Raw genomic sequence first — 16612 nt, 5'->3', positions numbered from 1 at the left:
TAATAATGAACACTACAGTTCTGGTGTCTTGTAACCCATGAGGGTTGGACACGAATGACAAAATAATCAATCAACCAATCAACCCTGTCTCGTGGCCAGACTCCAGTTCGGGGGGACGGGTGACGGCGAGGTGTCTGTCGTCCTGGAGGAAGAGGAGGAAGAGGAAGAGGAGCAGGAGGAGGAAGAGGAGCAGGAGGAGGAAGAGGAGGAGGAGGAAGAGTTCAGCGTCCACCGCTGTGATGTTGAAGGTGAGTGGGGATTATGAAATGTGATCAGATGCAGGTAGATAATGACCTGTCTGCTGCTCGTATCAAGCTGGTGTGTTTACTATCAATATTATGGGTGAGAGCAGGAACACTCTGTTGGGGGAAGGAACACGCGCCAGGCGGGGGGGCGGGCGTGGTGGGGGGGCAGGGGCGGGGCTGGGCGAGTCAGGAGTGAGGGAGTGAGGGAGCGAGTGAGTGAGTGAGTGAGTGTTGAAGTATGTCTGCGTGAGTGTCTGCGTGAGTGAGAGAGAGAGAGAGAGAGAGAGAGAGAGAGAGACAGAGAGACAGATAGAGAGAGAGAGAGAGACAGAGAGAGAGAGAGAGAGAGATAGAGAGAGAGAATGTGAGTATGTTTGTGTGTGTGTGTGTGTGTGTGTGTGTGTGTGTGTGTGTGTGTGTGTGTGTGTGTGTGTGTGTGTTTGTGCGTCTAGTTCCACCCCTCTTCAGACAACACACACGCACACATGCACAGAGACACACACACACGCGCGCGCGCGCGCACACACGGTCCGTGCTGAAGAGGTGGTGTTTATAAAGTCAGGATTACTTAACGCTGCGAGGCTCTCGTCAACACGCTGCAGGTAAGACGTCCTCCTCTGTAATTACTATTGACAGCTGTGGCAAAGAAATACAATAACCCTAGATGTAATATTGCATTATGAACGACAACGTGTCATATGTGGAGTGCTGTGATATTGTCATATGATCAGGGCTGTGATATTGTCATATGATCAGGGCTGTGATATTGTCATGCCCAGGTGATCAGGGCTGTGATATTGTCATACGATCAGGGCTGTGATATTGTCATATAACTAGTGCTGTGATATTGTCATATAACTAGTGCTGTGATAGTCATATAATCAGTGCTGTGATATTGTCATATAACTAGTGCTGTGATATTGCCATATCTTCAGTGCTGTGATATTGTCATATGATCAGTGCTGTGATATTGTCATATGATCAGTGCTGTGCTATTTTCATATGATCAGTGCTGTGATATTGTCATATGATCAGTGCTGTGATATTGTCATATGATCAGTGCTGTGATATTGTCATATGATCAGGGCTGTGATATTGTCATATGATCAGGGCTGTGATATTGTCATATGATCAGGGCTGTGATATTGTCATATGATCAGGGCTGTTATATTGTCATATGATCAGTGCTGTGATATTGTCATATGATCAGGGCTGTGATATTGCCATATATTCAGTGCTGTTATATTGTCATATGATCAGGGCTGTGATATTGTCATATGATCAGGGCTGTGATATTGCCATATCTTCAGTGCTGTGATATTGTCATATGATCAGTGATATTGTCATATAATCAGTGATATTGTCATATGATCAGCAGTGATATTGTCATATGATCAGTGCAGTGATATTGTCATATGATCAGTGCAGTGATATTCGGTGATATTGTTATATGATCAGTGCAGTGATATTGTCATATAATCAGTGCAGTGATATTCTGTGATATGAACCAAATGTCACTAATCCTACATTGGAGACGATCAATCGATAGCAAAGCAAAACAAAAGGCAACAATGAGCATCAGTGATGTGTGACGTTATGATGTGTGACATTATGATGTGTGACGTTATGATGTGTGACATTATGATGTGTGATGTTATGATGTGTGACGTTATGATGTGTGACGTTACCAAGGCTAGCTTTTTTGATGTCCTCTATACCGCTAAAGTTCCCTCCTAGTTGGTTCAAAGAAATAAACAAATTATTTTCTGGCTTCCTATGGAACAACAGAAAACCTAGAATCAGCCATAAAGAACTTATAAAACCAAGAAGTAGTGGAGGAATAGGACTACCAGATATCCACCAGTATTACATAGCATATAACTCAAGATACCCCTTGCAGTGGGCTTACAATAGTGTGAGACAGATTGGCAGCTGGGAATGGCTTGAAGAACAAATTATAGAAGAACATAACAAAGATCTATCTCTTTCAATGTTGTGGTATAACCCAAAAATCACTCCCGGACTGGACAATCCGCTTTTAGAATTTTCATGTGAAATAGTGAAAATCTTACATAAACGCCTGACCTTTAGTGGATATTCCTTACCATCATGTCCATTATGGAAAAACCTGTTGCTCTCTGCAGGAGGTAAAACCCTTAAAAATAATGTATGGCAACAACATAATATAAGGTGGGGCAAGTGATCGAAAGGGGAAATATGATACCTTTTAATGAACTTAAAACACAGTTTGGGCTGAAAGACACAGAATTTGTATCTTATTTACAAATACAATCAGTTATTAAATCATTGTTGTCTAAAGGCATAGCTATAGGAACAAACAGAGTCTTGGAAGAGACATTAAGGGGAATTACAGGCAGGAAAGGCATTGTCTCTGCAATGTATAAACTATCATGTTCAACCACCCCTGATACCAATACCCAAACTAAAGTCCAATGGGAGCGAGACATGGGTATACCCATATCTGAAACACAATGGGAAGCAGCACTTAGGAATAGTACTAAAATATCAAAATGTGTTAGATATAAAATTATACAATTAAAGATACTACACAGGGCCTATATAACACCCTGTACACTGAATAAAATGAATCACACCCTACCCAAATTGTGCTGGCATGGGTGTGGAGTAGAGGGTACGCTCATGCACTTGCTGTGGCACTGCCCGCTTGTTAGGACATTTTGGTTGGACATTGCTGAGGACCTGTCAGTTACTCTCCAAATTGACATTAATCCTTGCCCTATAACTTGTATATTGGTGTAAAAATGGACACTGCTCAAGCAAAGATTGTAAATAATATTGTAGCACTGGCTTTTCTAGCATGCAAACGGATTATTTTAATGAATTGGAAAGAACGCAAACCGAACTGCTTCAGTTTGGAGAACTGGCGCAAGGACTTCATGGACTTCATATCAATGGAACAGGCTGCTCTATCTCTTCAAGAGAGTGATAGGCCCGATGGCCTTCAAGGTCCCTGGAACTTTATTAGATCACTATCTGGAATATGTTTGTGTACTGAACCTTTGTAACACTCTGCAACTCCCCCCCCCCTCACCCCCTTGTTGTTATTATTATTATTATAATTATTTTTGTCTTAGTTTGTCTTGTCATGTATGATTTGTCTTGCTTGTGAAAAATAAAAACTTTAAATATGATGTGTGACATTATGATGTGTGACATTATGATGTGTGACGTTATGATGTGTGACGTTATGATGTATGACGTTATGATGTGTGATGTGTGACGTTATGATGTGTGACGTTATGATGTGTGACGTTATGATGTGTGACGTTATGATGTGTGACATTATGATGTGTGACGTTATGATGTGTGACGTTATGATGTGTGACGTTATGATGTGTGATGTGTGACGTTATGATGTGTGATGTTATGATGTGTGACGTTATGATGTGTGACGTTATGATGTGTGACATTACGATGTGTGGCGTTATGATGTGTGACGTGTGACGTTATGATGTGTAACGTTATGATGTGTGGTGTTATGATGTGTGACGTGTGACGTTATAACGTGTGACGTTATGATGTGTGACGTGTGACGTTATAAAGTGTGACGTTATGATGTGTGACGTTATGATGTGTGCTGTGTGACGTTATGATGTGTGATGTTATGATGTGTGACGTTATGATGTGTGATGTGTGCCGTGTGACGTTATGATGTGTGACGTTATGATGTGTGACGTTATGACGTGTGACGTGTGACGTGTGATATTTTATATTAAATATTAAATATCACATATCATATGATATTTGAAAATATATACAAAAGGACTAATTAGTAATGGTGTGATAATACAGAAAAATTAAACTATTACAAATATGGCTGCTTGAAAGTAGGATAGGATGTAGTGGTGGTTATTGTTATCTTATTGCTTCATACAGATTATAAAAAGGGTTAATTTGCAAGCATTATTATTATTATTAGTAATGTTATTATTATATATATATTTTTTTAAGATTTTATTTTTGGTGTTTTTTTTTATCGCTTTATCGCTACTGGGCATTCCAGCAGAGAGAGACAGAGGAGGAACGGGAGACAGAGTGGGGGGAAGACATTCGGCAAATAACGACGGGTTCGGGAGTCGAACCCGGGTCGGCCGTGTCGCGGCTGAGCACGCTATGTGGTTCGCCACTGGGGCGCCCTTGTTATTATTATTTTAAACATTATTATTATTTTGGGCGGCTAGGTGGTGTAGTGGTCTAAGGCACTCGCCACCAGTGTGGAGACGCTAGGATTCGCGTGTTCGAATCCAGCTCTCCACATTGTTTTTCAGTTTGGCTGGTCGTCCGCAGTAATACACATTGGCCGTATTACGGGGAGGGAAAACTGAAGGGTGGGGATCGAACGTTGTGAACAAGCGACTCCTACAAGTCGGTTGGTGCGCCTGCGCAGTAGAATCAGGAAGTGTCGGGGGCAGCGTGAGCCTCCCACGCGTTACTCCTCGACACTGATAGATCGAGCTGCGCAGGTGAAAAGATGCGACTGCTGTTACCTCAAGTACCGGAGGGGACTTGTGCTATGTATGACTTAGTCCACATTGCAGCCGGCTTGTGGGAGGCAAGAAACAGCGTTCGTGACAGGGGAGGGTTGAATTGGATGATACGAAATTGGGATGGGAGAAAAATATAGAAAAATGGGAGAAAAAGTGGATCAAAAAAAAACATTATTATTATTTTAAACATGGTGTTTTGAATGTCAGCTAACAGTTTATCTCTGACATGTATTTATATATTTCTGGGAATGAAATGTTAATATAATGTATAATTATATAATATAATAACGTTCTAACAATAACTCCATCATTATGACACATTTCAGAGTCATTCAGATACGATGACATGTTGATAGTTATTATAAACCAAATCATTCACACAATAATACATGTGAAACCACACACACATATACACATACATACACACATGTGCACACACACATACACACACACACATACACACACACACACACACACACACACACACACACATACACACACACATACTGTACACACGCACAGTGGTGACAGTGTCTCAGGAGGTAGAGCGGTCGTCTGGTAATATGAAGATTCCTGGTTTGATTCCGGTGTGTCAGTCTAATCCTCTCTCCTAGGCCTCTTCTTGCCGGCTGTGTTGTGGAAATAATTCATTGTGTTTTCAGAGACAACTGGAAGGTTCAGGTCTAGTTGAGGATATTGTGGAAGTTCTAACTGGACCTAATGCATGTTACCTAACAACACACATACTGTACTATATTATACTATACTGTACTATACTGTACTTTACTATACTGTACTGTACTATACTATACTGTACTGTACTGTACTATAATGTAGTACTTTTCTCAGTCCTTGCCCCACAATGGTGGAACAAACTGCCCACCACAGTTACTGTAGGACACCCGAAACCCGTCCAATCTTTCGCTGTCAACTAAAGACTTCTTCAACCATTATCTGTAATGAAAAAAAGAAAAAAAAATATATATATATACATAACCCTAACTAACCTTACTGTCATGCACTTGTCCTAATATACTAACCTACACTGTAGCACTCAACACTTTGATGAACATTGTTACTCAGCAGATAGATTATAAACTATAAACAATATATGAAGAAATTCACTGAACCATCCTAAACACTTCTTCTGGCGTGTGTCTTTAGACCTGCAGCTCCGTTGAGGCAAGCCAGTCCAACGTTTCATTGTCCAGTTCCATCAGACCGCGTTCTCCATACGGTGGCCGGTGTTTGGGGCAACTGGTGATGATATGGTCCACAGTCTGTGCAGGGGCTCCACACTCGCATGAGGCACTGTCCTCGAGGCCCCACCTCTTCATTGAGGCGCCGTAGCGTCCGACGCCGGTCCTTAGGCCGTTGAGGGTTGTCCACTGCTTTCGGGGCAAGTCCTGACCAGGGACGTCCAGAGGGTCATTGATGAAGAGGTACAGCCTGGATGGTTCTGCTGACCTCCACTGGTCCCTCCATCTCGTCCTGACCCAGGAGGCCTTGGAAGTGTCAGATGGTGTTGTGTGGAGTAGCCTGTAGGCTTGCATGGAAAAGGGGCGCCGTGACTTTAGGCACACACGTCGTGGTGTCTCTGTGGTGGTATTGTGAAGGAGGTGGGATGCACTGATCTGTGCCTTGCGGGAAAGGGCCAGTGTGGCTGCTTCTTGTCTGATGGTAGCCGGGGCAATACCAGCAAGTACGGGCAGTTGGTTTACCGGTGTGGCTTGTAGGCAACCAGAGACTGTCCGCAGGACGCTGTTGAGAACAACATCCAGCTTCTTCACGTGGGTGCTACGGCACCAGACCGGGGCGCAGTACTCGGCGGCAGAGAACACCAGGGCCAGTGAGGAGATGCGCAGTGTCTTTGTTGAGGCTCCCCATGTGGTGCCGGCTAGTCGTCGTATCAGCGCGGCACGGGCAGTTGTTTTCCCCCTGGCACCAGGTGTTGTTTGAATGACAGTGTTTTGTCAAGCTTCACACCGAGGTATGTGGGGGTATGTTGGTACTGTAGCCGGACGTTATCCACCATGACGCTCATCTCACGGGTCGCTTCCCTGTTGTTGAGGTGGAACATTGTAGACATTTTTTGTTTTTTATCCTAAACACTGAAAATGCTGAACACAGAGAAACAGATGAGAACATGGCTGCATGATGATGTCTGATGGTTTCATGTCTCAGCTAAGTATTTCTTCCGAGTTAAGTGCTGGTAAATCTCAATGCCTCCTCCCTGCTCTTTAAGGTGTTGGAATCCACTACGTTTTTAAGATAGCAATGCTTTTAGGAAACCTACCCCAGATTTGTGTTAGTCAGTAAACAAGCTCAGATATAGCCATCCAGACACTTATGAAGATCTGTGTATTTAACCACTTCATGATCTGTGTATTAACCACTTCATGGAGATCTGTGCATTTAACCCCTTCATGGAGATCTGTGTATTTAACCACTTCATGGAGATCTGTGTATTTAACCACTTCATGGAGATCTGTGTATTTAACCACTTCATGGAGATCTGTGTATTTAACCACTTCATAAAGAGCTGTATATTTAACCAATTCATGAAGAGCTGTGTATTTAACTATGAATTGAAAATGGGGGACCCTAATGTAAACAAGACACACGTCTTTCTCTGGTCTGCATCCCCTTAACAATTGTGTGTATTGATACTGTATTGTACCCATTCTGCAATCTGTTAAGTAAAGTTTTCATTCATTCAACCATTTCATGAAGATCTGTGTATTTAAACTATAAAAATCAGTTTTTATTTATATATTTTTTTTTTACCTTTTATTTACCCAGGGTAGGTTCGCTGAGCACAGATGCTCTTTTTCAGCTACGCCCTGCTTCACATTCACACAGTTCCATTTACACCTGGCTGGGAGCTGCCCAGTACAACCACAGTCTGACACCATTGGCCACTGAGCATCTCCACTGGAGCAGTTGGGGGTTAAGTGGCTTGCTCAAGGGCACTTCAGTGGTTGGTGTTAAGGGTATGGGAGAGAGTTATTAATTCACTTCCCCAGCCCAGATTTTGTGACCGGAACCCGCTTCTCTAACCTTTAGGCCACTGCTGCCCAACACAGATCACTGCACCACAGAAGAGATAGGGCCTGTAGAGATAGGGCCTGTAGAGATAGGGTCGGTGGACCCAACACAGACCACTGCACCACAGAAGAGACAGGTACAGGTTCTAACTGGCTCACTATTATAGTCATGTAGCCGGCAGTACAAACAGGCTCCATGAGGTCGTCTGGCACTAGATATGGTTCAGCACGGAGAACTATAGCCTACATATAATATTGTCTATTTTCATGCTTTTATCACAGAGTTGTCCGAGTATCAGCTTGACTGGACTACAGTGTGATGTGTAGCAGCGCTGACAATCTTAACGTTTGCATAACTGTATTTATTCTGTGGCTCAGATCATTATAGTGAGGCACATGTTTGTGGAGGTGCACGGACACATAAATAACACACATCCTCCATTCCTTGGTGCTGAGCCTAACTGTAAAAACAGTAGTACATAAAACAAAGCGGGGCTCGCAACTCACTTTTGATGCTCCAAGGTGTTTTAATTGTGACAAATAATAGCAACAGATACAACGTTTCGACCCTTACGGTTTTTTTCAAGTATGAACACAACACAAAATTGCATCTTTTTATACAGGACATGAAATAGATTAGCCATCAGCCCCACCTGGTGATCAGGGGCGGTCCCAAGACTTCCATGATTTTTTAATACATTTTATACATGATTTAGTAACAATTTATCTTTTATATTTGACATTTTTTAGAAGGAGATTTTTTAGAGAAATATATATATATTCAACTCTCAACTCTCCACTCTCCACCACAAGCACGTTATGTTACCTTTGCAAGAAACGGGTGGACGTCCGAGGTGTGTCATCCTCAGCCGAGGTATTCGTTGACGGTGAAATGTTGGGTACTGTCCTCTGTATTGTGTCCACAGGAAGGTGCTTGCTGTGGTCAGTGCTGCGGTGGGGAGTTCCTGAGACGCTATTGTAAACCGGGTGACCGGCTATAATTAATGGATCACTGGGATAGAAGTGAACAGAGGAGATAATCTAAATGGAAGGAGGCAGGATAGAAGAGGAGATGCTTAACTACTGGCTGTGGTGTGTTTCACTTGCGGCACGGTGACACAGTGGTTAGCACTGCTGCCTCACAGCCAGAAGGTCCTGGGTTCAGTGGTTAGCACTGCTGCCTCACAGGAAGAAGGTCCTGGGTTCAGTGGTTAGCACTGCTGCCTCACAGCCAGAAGGTCCTGGGTTCAGTGGTTAGCACTGCTGCCTCACAGCCAGAAGGTCCTGGGTTCAGTGGTTAGCACTGCTGCCTCACAGCCAGAAGGTCCTGGGTTCAGTGGTTAGCACTGCTGCCTCACAGCCAGAAGGTCCTGGGTTCAGTGGTTAGCACTGCTGCCTCACAGCCAGAAGGTCCTGGGTTCAGTGGTTAGCACTGCTGCCTCACAGCCAGAAGGTCCTGGGTTCAGTGGTTAGCACTGCTGCCTCACAGCCAGAAGGTCCTGGGTTCAGTGGTTAGCACTGCTGCCTCACAGCCAGAAGGTCCTGGGTTCAGTGGTTAGCACTGCTGCCTCACAGCAAGAAGGTCCTGGGTTCAGTGGTTAGCACTGCTGCCTCACAGCCAGAAGGTCCTGGGTTCAGTGGTTAGCACTGCTGCCTCACAGCCAGAAGGTCCTGGGTTCAGTGGTTAGCACTGCTGCCTCACAGCAAGAAGGTCCTGGGTTCAGTGGTTAGCACTGCTGCCTCACAGCAAGAAGGTCCTGGGTTCAGTGGTTAGCACTGCTGCCTCACAGCAAGAAGGTCCTGGGTTCAGTGGTTAGCACTGCTGCCTCACAGCCAGAAGGTCCTGGGTTTAGTGGTTAGCACTGCTGCCTCACAGCAAGAAGGTCCTGGGTTCAGTGGTTAGCACTGCTGCCTCACAGCCAGAAGGTCCTGGGTTCAGTGGTTAGCACTGCTGCCTCACAGCAAGAAGGTCCTGGGTTCAGTGGTTAGCACTGCTGCCTCACAGCCAGAAGGTCCTGGGTTCAGTGGTTAGCACTGCTGCCTCACAGCCAGAAGGTCCTGGGTTCGAACCCCAGCAGGGGGCCTTTCTGTGTGGAGTTTGCATGTTCCCACCGTGTTCATGTGGGTTTCCTCCAGGTACTCTGGTTTCCTCCCACACCATAAAGACATGCATGATAGGCAGGGACTACAGATGAAAACTAGCTCATTAGCTAATTCTGGCACATTTACATTGATGTGGAAACTGAAGATGTTGATTAATGTGCACTGTCCCTGGGTAAAAAATAAATACATAACTAACTAACTAACTAACTAACTAACTGAAAGGAAACAGCACTCAGGTGGACAGACAGGGTTAACTAGTGGCTGTATTGTTTACTGAAAGGGTTAACTACTGGCTGTATTGTTTACTGAAAGGGTTAAATAGTGGCTGTATTGTTTACTGAAAGGAAACATGGCTCAGGTGGACAGACAGGGTGGTACTGGTTTGTTTACGTGGAGAAGGTGTCGGAGAACATTCTGCTGAGTAGGAACTTCAGGAGCCTTCTGACAACTATTTACCACTTACCCTCCTTTATACCCAGTACTTACCTTTCATCTGGCAGCTAACGCCTGCTTCAACTAGATATAATTATAACACTTTTAACGCTGTTCAGAGTCCTTCCTCAGCACTGTCCATGCTGGTGTTCCTACCGGATACCCACAGCTCTCATGACTTAGCAACGAAACAAATGCAAAGTCAGTAGAGCCAGTCTGTCTGTGTTAACCCTGTGAGCGCTGAAGCCACTCCAGGGCCCTCATTTGTCAATGGTGCGTACGCACAGATATGTGCGTAAACCGTGCGTACGATCATTTCTAGTGTGGGACTTATCAATATGAACATGTGCTTGAGATTGTGCGTATATCTACGCACAGCTCAGACCATGCGTACATGGCGCCAAGCGGTAGAATAATAAAACTGTATCACGGAAATAAGCTTTTGTGCATTAGTTTCAACACTGACGTGTTCGGTATGACCCGTAATTCATTATAGTTAGTTAGTATAATTAGTGTATTTATTGTCAAACCCTATAAATAGCATTTGGAATAAGTATTTTCGAATGAATGCATCATGGTTTATCGTTGCATTTGGCTGATAAGTCATTTCCGGTGGCCGGGAGGAACGCACGACCCAGGCCTAATTTTATTTAATTAAATTGTAATGTTATTACTGGGGTATCTGTAATTAAAATATCACTTAAATGCAGGGGATCGGGGCTATCCACTGAAGCCATGGCTGATGACTACTCTGATCAACCCCAACAGGAGCGCATCTACAACCGGGCAAGAGTCACTGTTGAGCGTGCAATTGGCCTGCTGAAGGGTCGATGGCTCTGCCTGTCTGGCACAGGGGGAACGCTGCAGTACCGGCCTGAAAAGGTTTGCCACATCGTCAGGGCTTGCAGTGTGCTCCATAGGCCATCAGAAATGGCATCCCGCTGCTGGAACCCCCAAGACCTGACGCATGTCAGACATGGAACAGCCACATCCAAAACTCTGCAGCAATACAGACAAGAGCTAGGATCATAGAGCAGTTTCATGTAAATCTACCCATGCAAGATATTCAGGGATTAAAGCAAAGAAAAATCAGGCCAAGTCATATTCTTATTTTAACCTCCACTGTATAGTTTTTATTTAATAGCGTTAGCGTTTTAAATACACAGATCTTCATGAAGTGGTTAAATACACAGATCTTCATGAAGTGGTTAAATACACAGATCTCCATATAGGGTTGCTATATCTGAGCTTGTTTACTGACTAACACAAATCTGGGGTAGGTTTACTAAAAGCATTGCTATCTTAAAAACGTAGTGGATCTGATTCCAACACCTTAAAGAGCAGGGAGGAGAGATGTAAGGCGTTGAGATTTACCAGCACTTAAAACCCTCCTACTCCTACCCAGGCCCAGTTAGAAAAGTCCTGAACTTGAACTTCATCGGTTTGTGATAGATTATTAGTTACTGGGTATTTAAAAGTACCTCATATTTGGTAACATTTTGAAGCTAACAACTAGGACTTTCCAATGATATAAAATATGTGGATGATGATCATCATTATTATTCTTATTATTCTTCATATGCAGTTGAACTTGAACTTGTTGAACTTGAACTTGAAGATACAAATGAATTTAAAAATGTGGAATGTATGGAATGTAGACAATATTGTGGGCAAAATAGAGACAGCTGACAGATTAGAAATAGCATCTATTGTTCAAAAGTTATGAATGAATGAAACTAAATATCCCCAAAATGTTTTATAATTTTTTAACTATTACACATTATTTATGTAATAATTTAATGTGTGTTAATTTTTTTTATTCAAACTTACCCCGTTCTCTTCATCAAGCCTTGTCTTCCACCATGACTCTCTGCCTCTCTACAAGCCTCTTCTCTGGGTAAACAAGGGTGGGAGGGGGCTCTGGTTCATGGGCTAGCTCGATGTTAGCTACGAGCCAGCTACGAGGAGGCCGCAGCTAGCCTCGGAGCTAGCTGGGCTAATGAATGCTTGCCGGCTGGAAGCTTCATCTCTGGGCATGTGGGCCGCACTGACCAGGTCACACTCATTGTCCGTTCTGGGCTGATAAAAATATATTATATATAGAATATGACCCAGTAATGAATAAACTAATAACAGCAATGTGGCTATTTGAAAACATTGCATACGCTAAATAAAATACGTCAATGATCCCTCGGGCACGAGCGCCGGCGCATAGGGGACTAGCACGCGTGACATACATCAGCCCTTTTTCCTGGCTATTTTTCCACTCACCTCGCTGCTTTAGAAACATGCTTTTGGAGCGAAAAATATTACCACAATCTCCACAAAAACATTACACAAACACTATAAACTATTGGAAACTGAACAAATCCTATAATATGTCCAACAACTGCCTATCATTTATTAAAAACACTACTTACATCTGCGTTTCAAAATGCACACTGCAGCTTTATTCCTGGGTAGATGTGTAGCGGCCTCTGCCTGGGTCCGCTTATCGAGGGAGGTGCTTTCTATCCAAAAATAGTCTCCACACTTTGAGTTCCGTTGTCAGATACCACAGATATCCGATTTATTTAGAAAATCTATTTACATCGAAGCTGGGACCAAAGCGGTCAGAAAACTGTGTGCCTTTCCCGTTCTACACCCACCCAGGTGATTGTCATCACTAATTTATACCACCTCAGCTGCGCAGTGCTCAGGCAAGTCAGGTGAACCACAGCCCACAATACACAACTGAGGCGAATCCATTTTCCCAGAATAAGCCAACACTGGGCAAGCATTCCCCTTTTGGCTACACAGATAAATCATAACATTCCACAATAATGACTCATAATAATCTGCTTTCAATTAATATTCATGCATCCTTCAATTTGATATAATAATAATAATAATGATAAAAATAATAATAATAATAATAATAATAATAATAATAATAATAATAATAATAATAATAATAATAATAATAATAATAATAATAATAATAATAATAATAATAATAATAATAATAATAATAATAATAATAATAATAATAATAATAATAATACTACATAACTAAAAACACTCATATGGCTCTTACAGTAGAATCATATTTCAAGACCGGGCGCTCTGAACATTTCTTCAAATGACAAGAGCGTTTTACAGAGAGCTCCCCTAGTGTCCCTGTTGGGACTTGCTGAATGAGACTATTATATCGATTAAAGGGGAAGGCCTCACCTTCAAGAATCTGTTGAGATTTCGTCCCTCCGACAAAAATGTATTATAATATTAAAACTGGATTATAATATTAAAACTGGGATTATAATATTAAAACTGGGATTATAATGTTAAAACACCCAGATAATTTAGTCTTTTTTGATTTGATTTGAAGTCTTTATTTCGAACATGCAATGAATACAACAAACAATAACAAAAAGCAAAACAACTCAATCTGCATGTTCGAAAAGGAGTAGGAAGAAGTATACACTTATTTAATCCTACCCCTTTTCCACTACTCAAATGAGTGTACTATTTTAAACATAAAAAAGAAAAGAAAAAAAAATATATATATATGCAAAACAAAAAACAAAAACTATATATGTATAAAACAAAACAAAATAAAAATGTAAACATCCGTGAATATCAAGTCCCTTCCTCATCCCTGTACCTTGTGAACATAATTTCCTTATACATCAGTTTGAATTGTCTCATGTTTGGACATTGCTTTAGCACCACATTTAGACTGTTCCACAGTTTCACTCCACATATCGAGATGCAGTGTTTTCTCATGGTAGTGCGTACGTTTAGCACCTTTAAATTGTGTTCTCCCCTCAGATTATAACCCCCCTCCCTATCAAAGAACAATTCTTGAATGTTTCTTGGAAGTGCATGACTTTTTGCTTTATACATTAATTGTGCCGTTTTAAATTCCACAAGATCATTTAACTTCAATGTCTTTGACTCCAAAAACAATATGTTAGTGTGATCACGATAACCTGCAATGTGAACTATCCTTATGGCCCTTTTTTGGAGTATAAAAAGTGGTTGTAGTGTAGACTTATCAGTCTGCACCTGTACTTGTCACTTGGTCACAAACTGTCAAAAAAAAGGGTTAAAGTTTGCTAGACATTGTAATCGTATACTGTCTAGCGAACTTTAACCCTTTTTTATATATATATATTTTTTTATCATTCCATTTGGGCTGTGGGGGTGCTTAATGTCTGAAGGAGTCGACTGAAGGCTTCTTGTCCTCTGCTAAAGCATGCAATTGGTCCACTGATGGATACATCTTGATATTTGTCTGTTCATTAGATGGGTGAAATCTCTTTCAGTGCCTCTGTGCCCATTTTTAGCGTTAGCCACACTTCTAGGCCTCTTTGCTTTTTGGAAAGAATGATACAAAAATGTATTAAATAAATATATTATACGTTTTTCTTTTTTTTGCATTAGACTAAGATGTTGGCAGTCGACTACGGCTCATTTAGATTGATCGTTTTATTCATTTCATACAAGGTTTGAAGGCAGCGGGAAGCGCCTGGCTGTGACATCACAGAGATGTAGATGTACAGTAGAGGTGAGGGGAAGCGCCTGGCTGTGACATCACAGAGATGTAGAGGTGAAGCGCCTGGCTGTGACATCACAGAGATGTAGATGTAGAGGTGAGGGGAAGCGCCTGGCTGTGACATGTAGAGGTGGAGCGCCTGGCTGTGACATCACAGAGATGTAGATGTAGAGGTGAGGGGAAGCGCCTGGCTGTGACATCACAGAGATGTAGAGGTGAAGCGCCTGGCTGTGACATCACAGAGATGTAGATGTACAGTAGAGGTGAGGGGAAGCGCCTGGCTGTGACATCACAGAGATGTAGAGGTGAAGCGCCTGGCTGTGACATCACAGAGATGTAGAGGTGAAGCGCCTGGCTGTGACATCACAGAGATGTAGATGTAGAGGTGAGGGGAAGCGCCTGGCTGTGACATGTAGAGGTGGAGCGCCTGGCTGTGACATCACAGAGATGTAGATGTAGAGGTGAGGGGAAGCGCCTGGCTGTGACATCACAGAGATGTAGAGGTGAAGCGCCTGGCTGTGACATCACAGAGATGTAGAGGTGAAGCGCCTGGCTGTGACATCACAGAGATGTAGAGGTGAAGCGCCTGGCTGTGACATCACAGAGATGTAGAGGTGAAGCGCCTGGCTGTGACATCACAGAGATGTAGAGGTGAAGCGCCTGGCTGTGACATCACAGAGATGTAGAGGTGAAGCACCTGGCTGTGACATCACAAAGATGTAGAGGTGAAGCGCCTGGCTGTGACATCACAGAGATGTAGATGTAGAGGTGAGGGGAAGCGCCTGGCTGTGACATGTAGAGGTGGAGCGCGTGGCTGTGACATCACAGAGATGTAGATGTAGGTGAGGGGAAGCGCCTGGCTGTGACATCACAGAGATGTAGAGGTGAAGCGCCTGGCTGTGACATCACAGAGATGTAGATGTAAGGTGACGTCACTGACACTTGACACTGTCAGACGTCCACACCGCCCGGCTGAGATGATGTTGTCTGACAATATGAAAATACATTTCCTCCTCAGTGCTCTCAGCTTTCTGTCAACATTAGGTCGGCTATTTGAGAGCAACAGGGTCTCATCAGAAAATGTAAACAAAGTACTAATTGATCACAGGTAAAAAGGTACATAATGTACATTATGTTATAGCCATAGCTCATATATTCACGTTTTGTATTGGCAAAAGTCCAAAAGAAACAGGGTTAGGATTTGACGGTTATGGTTAGTTTAAGGTAACAGTGTGGTTAAGGTTAAAGGAACACAGCAACATTTTGGGAAATTTGCTTACCGTCTTCTCCAGAGAGAGACAAGAAGATAGATACTAGTTTCCTCTCTCAGTGCATTCAGTAGAAAGCTATCTAGGCCGCACGTTAGCCTAGCTTAGCACAATGAATGGAAGCAGACAGTGCCGGTTAGCCTAGCCCTCTCACACGCTTCCATTCATTTATGTTCCTCACATTTTACACATTCACTCACACATTATCAAATCAAATCAAATCGAATTTATTTGTAAGGCCCGACAACACACGTTAATTTCCCCATGGGCCGGACACGTCTTCTTTAAACAAGTCAAGAAGAAACATAACAATAAGTCAAGAACAAAACGAGAACACCATAAGGTCCAACAAATTTAAAATAAATGCAAATAAATGAATGAATGCAAGCACTCCCAGACATACCCCACGCGAAGGTAAGGAAAAACTCACTAAAACCTAACAATAGGGGAA

At 42.8% G+C, this 16612-nt stretch overlaps 1 protein-coding gene across 1 annotated transcript in view; it reads left to right on the top strand.

Moving 5' to 3' along the window:
* Window positions 1-612: 612 nt before the first annotated feature.
* Window positions 613-16612, top strand: part of LOC311236059 (band 3 anion exchange protein-like) — a 129932-nt gene continuing 113932 nt past the window's right edge. The window contains exon 1 of the mRNA XM_084323649.1: window positions 613-847. The gene's annotated coding sequence lies outside the window, so the exon portion shown is untranslated. The remainder of the gene's footprint in view (window positions 848-16612) is intronic.

This window comes from Notolepis coatsorum (assembly GCF_963971535.1).
Source record: "Notolepis coatsorum genome assembly, chromosome: 10".
Lineage (NCBI taxonomy): Eukaryota > Metazoa > Chordata > Actinopteri > Aulopiformes > Paralepididae > Notolepis > Notolepis coatsorum.
Note: the sequence above shows the minus strand (reverse complement) of the source record. Positions and strands in the feature narration are given on the sequence as shown.